Here is a 4,656-nt window from a genome sequence, read left to right on the forward strand (position 1 = left end):
TTATTAACAATTTGCCACACTCATCCACCACTTTCACACCTGCAGAACATACAGTATGCTAAGGACACAGGAAAATAATGAATGGATTAAACCTCTTCCATAAAAATGGTAAGACCTTGGGTAAGGTACACAGACACCAAATAGGGGAAAGAGTGTTACTAAAAGCAATTTTTAAATCCTCCTTGTTGAAAAAGAAGTGACAGCTGATTACACTAGTCTGTAAAAAATTGTGGACATTCCTCATGAAGGGAGCTATTTACTAGCAAACATTCTACCAAATAATATTATGGGTTTATACCCAAATAAACATCTGAAGAAATTCATTTCATAAAGATAACATTTATATTGCACATATCTGTGTAAATATTTCATTTCTTGAATAAATTTTATCCATAGTAGATGCTGTTGAACTTCATGACTGTTCCTTTATAGGGTGTAGAAAAATTTCCACTACCAGTTACAATAAAAGATTATTGTGAGTTCCTGGTAGATTAAAACTGTGTGCCAGACTCGCGAGTTCGAGTCTTGGTCCGGCACACAGTTTTAAACTGCCAGGAAGTTTCATATCAGCACACACTCTGATGCAGAGTGAAAATTTCATTCTGAAAGATTATTGTGCCCATCGTCAGGTGTTTATACATTCATGTACATAATTATATTGCTTGAGATCACTGTTTAAATAAAAATAATTTTCTTTGTGTTTAAACAGTGATCTCCAGCAATATAAACATGTACAGTGTAGAAACACCTGAGGATGGGCACAAGCCTGAAACTGGTCATATGATGAATGAATAATCTTTTATTGTGACTGGTAGTGGAAATTTTTCTACACCCTACTTCATTTCTGTTTTCATGTACCTAGTAGAATTAGTTGTGAGAAGAAATGTCTCAAAGCAATTATATGGATATTGTAAAGAGAAGTAGCAATGCATTTAAAGGATGGTAAAAAATTACTGTCAAAACTCCATTTTACTTGTGAAGCTAAAACTTGTCTTATAAAGACATCTTACATAATAAATTGTAAATAGTAATATAGTTCACCGAACAGAATTTGTAGACAGTGAGTGAGTTTTAAGATTATTCATTTATACTTTGGCTCCAAAATATGTGATTATTTGTAAATAACTGTGGACTTTTCATTTCAGAAGTACATGTCCCACAAGCTCAAGATAAAAGTTTTGAATAATAGTATATATATTCATGTACATACATACTAAAGGGCATGTTTTCTATAGGATGATGTCCCATGTCAATGCTGTAGTCAGCAGGCAAGGGCTTCAGGACATCTATCTTCCAATTAAACTATGTGCTTATTTTGGCACTTACTGATTTCCTCAGACATTAGTTTTGCATTTTAAGAGTTATTTTTCTACCTTAATGAATTGAGTTATCTAGTAGGCATACACACTAGTATCATAATGGTTGGTGTTGACATTCTGTCTTTTTTGGCTATGGTAATGTGTTTAGTAGCTATCCATAATACACACATCAAAAAACATTTTGCATCACCTCAGTTCCAAGAGTTCCAGAACCTGTACAGAAAATTGGAGTAGAGATCAACATAAACATCATTTCCACCCTTGTTATTGCTCTTGAAAACCACACATTTCATGTTGTAACACCATACAATGAAACATTCAGAGGTTGTGGTCCAGATTGCTGTACACACTGGTACCTCTAATACCCACTAGCATGCCCATTTGCTATAATGCATGTGTGTATTCATCATGGCATACTATCCATAAGTTCATCAAGACACTGTTGGTCCAGATTGTCCCACTCCTCAATGGAAATTTGGCATAGATCCCTCAGAGTGGTTGGTGGGTCACATCGCCCATAAACAGCCCTTTTTAGTCCATCCCAGGCATGTTCGATAGGGTTCATGTCTGGCAAACATGCTGGCCACTCTAGTTGAGCAATGTTGTTATCCTGAAGGAAGTCATTCCCAAGATGTGCACAATGGGGGCACTAATTGTCATCTATGTAGACAAATACCTCGACAATATGCTGCCGATATGGTTGCACTATCTGTCAGAGGATGGCATTCATGCATTGTACAGCCATTACGGCGCCTTCCATGACCACCAGTGGCTTATGTCAGCCCCTTCTAATGCCACCCCAAAACAGCAGTGAAACTCCACCTTGCTACATTTGCTGGACAGTGTGTCTAAGGTGTTCAGCCTGCCCGGGTTGCCTGCAAACACATCTCCGATGATTGTCTAGTTGAAGGCATATGCGACACTTATCAGCGAAGAGAACATGATGCCAATCATGAGCGGTCCATTCGGCATGTTGTTGGGCCCATCTGTACTGCACTGCATGTTGTTTTGGTTGCATAGATGGACCTTGCCGTAAACGTTATGAGTGAAGTTACAAATCATGCAGCCTATTGCACACAGTTTGAGTTGTAACATGATATTCTGTGGCTGCATGAGAACCATTCTTCAACATGGTGGCATTGCAGTTAGGCTTCCTCCAAGCCATAATCCATAGGTAGTGGTCATCCACTGCAGTAGTAGTCCTTGGGCAGCCTCAGTGAGGCATGGCATCAACACATCCTGTGTCTCTGTATTTCCTCCATATCTGAACAACATCGCTTTGGTTCACTCCGAGATGCCTGGACACTTCCCTTGTTGAGAGCCCTTCCTGGCACAAAGTAACAATGTGAACATGATTGACCGTGGTATTGACCATCTAGGCATGGTTGAAAGGTTGAACTACAGACAACATGTACCTCCTTCCTGATGGAATGACTGGAACTGATTGGCTGTCGGACCCCCTCCGTCTAATAGGCACTGCTCATGCATGGGTGTTTACACCTTTGGGGGGTTTAGTAACATCTCTGAACAGTCAAAGGGACTGTGTATGTGATACAATTCCCACAGTCAACATCTGTCTTCAGGAGTTCTAGAAAGTGGGATGATGCAAAACTTTTTTTGTTGTATATAGCTTGCATGCAGTCCTATTTAGTTATTCATTATTATTGCCTTTCCTTTATTACCCCTATTGTGTTGATAAACCTGTTCACACCTAACCAGAAGTTCTACCACCACACATCATTAATTGCTATTATATATTCATTCAGTTTATTTATTTTTCCTTTCAAAATCTCTATCCTATCTTGTGATTAATGGATCTAGCGTTCCACACACTGGCCCATAGAATGACAGCAACCATCACTCAGAGATCCAAATAGGAGACTATTTTACTTCAGGAACTTCTTATCCAAGAGCTTTCCATCATTACTAAACCAGACACAAGAGCTGCACAAGCACAAGAGCTGCACATCCTCAAGAGATATAATCTATAGTTTCCCCTTTCTTTTAGACATTCACAAGAGCTGCACATCCTCAAGAGATATAATCTATAGTTTCCCCTTTCTTTTAGACATTTGTAGTACCAACACAGTGAGCCCACATTGGCTGAGGCTGAAAGGTGAGATCAGTCAATTATCTATATTGTTGTCTGTGCAACTGTTGAAAAGGCTGCTGTTCCTCTTTATGAACAATATGTTAGTCTTGCATCTCTGCAGATACTGCTCCATTGTGGCTGCAGCTATGGTGCAGTTATCTGTATTATTGTGGCATTAAAACCAACCCACAATAGGTAAGGTGCATGGTATATGAAGAGCAAGTATAATAATGACAATATTTGCAAAAGAGAATAAATCTAACAGAAAAAAATGAAAATAAACTATTAAAAATAAAAACAAAATATGAAAGTTGAGTCACAGTACTAATATTACCTAAAAGTGATTTTTATTTTCTAAATGGAACCCCATGGTTTTATGAGGCTTGAATTACTGTGTTTCATGTAGGGTTGCTAGTTGTTACGGTTTTTGATACATAATATACCTATACCAACAGTGAATTGTGTATAAAAACCAATACAAGTCATGAAGTAGGAAGAAAGTGGGAATTTCTGTTAAATATGTGTGTTAAATATATTAGATAACAATAATTGTAACTGAGAAAACCTGAAAAGTGCTTGACACTTCAACTGTTTGTATTCCTGCATGCCTTGAGCCTTAGCAGTTTCCTGTTGAATATTTGTTTGGCAAAGTTATTTGTAGGGGTCAGATATTGAGTTTTCTTAAGGGAGAGCAATGAAGCCCTAACTCATTTCCACCTAACTGTGAAAAATCAGTGGTTGAACCTATCCCAATAAATGGATATTTTGGACATTCTAAAAAAACAATTGAGATCAAATAAGTTAAATGTCTATTTGACACTACAATAGTGAAGCTATAGTCACAGTAAATAAAATTTTTCTTTAAAGAAAAGGTGTTACATTTCTGGTTTCCGTGAACTATGTTGTAATTTTCAAATATAAAACATCAGTTGGAAAATAAATAATTGGAATTGTGACCATACATCTGACAACAACTACAAAAAATAATGAGGCTAGGCAACTGAGTCAATGGTGGCCCAACCAAGTCACTACAAGTTATTCTCATGCCTGTCCAACCATTCAATCCATATCCTAATGTAGAATAGATAAAAACTACACCAGGGTGAAAATTGCCAAAGATTCTTGCAGTGTGTCCTGCTATGACACAATCATCATATGGCTGATATAAATTCACAAGTCATAAGTGTATCAAGCATGGCAAGCTCTCATTTGGAGAGGAGCACATACGAGGTGCATTCAAGTTCT

Source organism: Schistocerca americana, chromosome X (genome assembly GCF_021461395.2).
Source record: "Schistocerca americana isolate TAMUIC-IGC-003095 chromosome X, iqSchAmer2.1, whole genome shotgun sequence".
Classification (NCBI taxonomy): domain Eukaryota; kingdom Metazoa; phylum Arthropoda; class Insecta; order Orthoptera; family Acrididae; genus Schistocerca; species Schistocerca americana.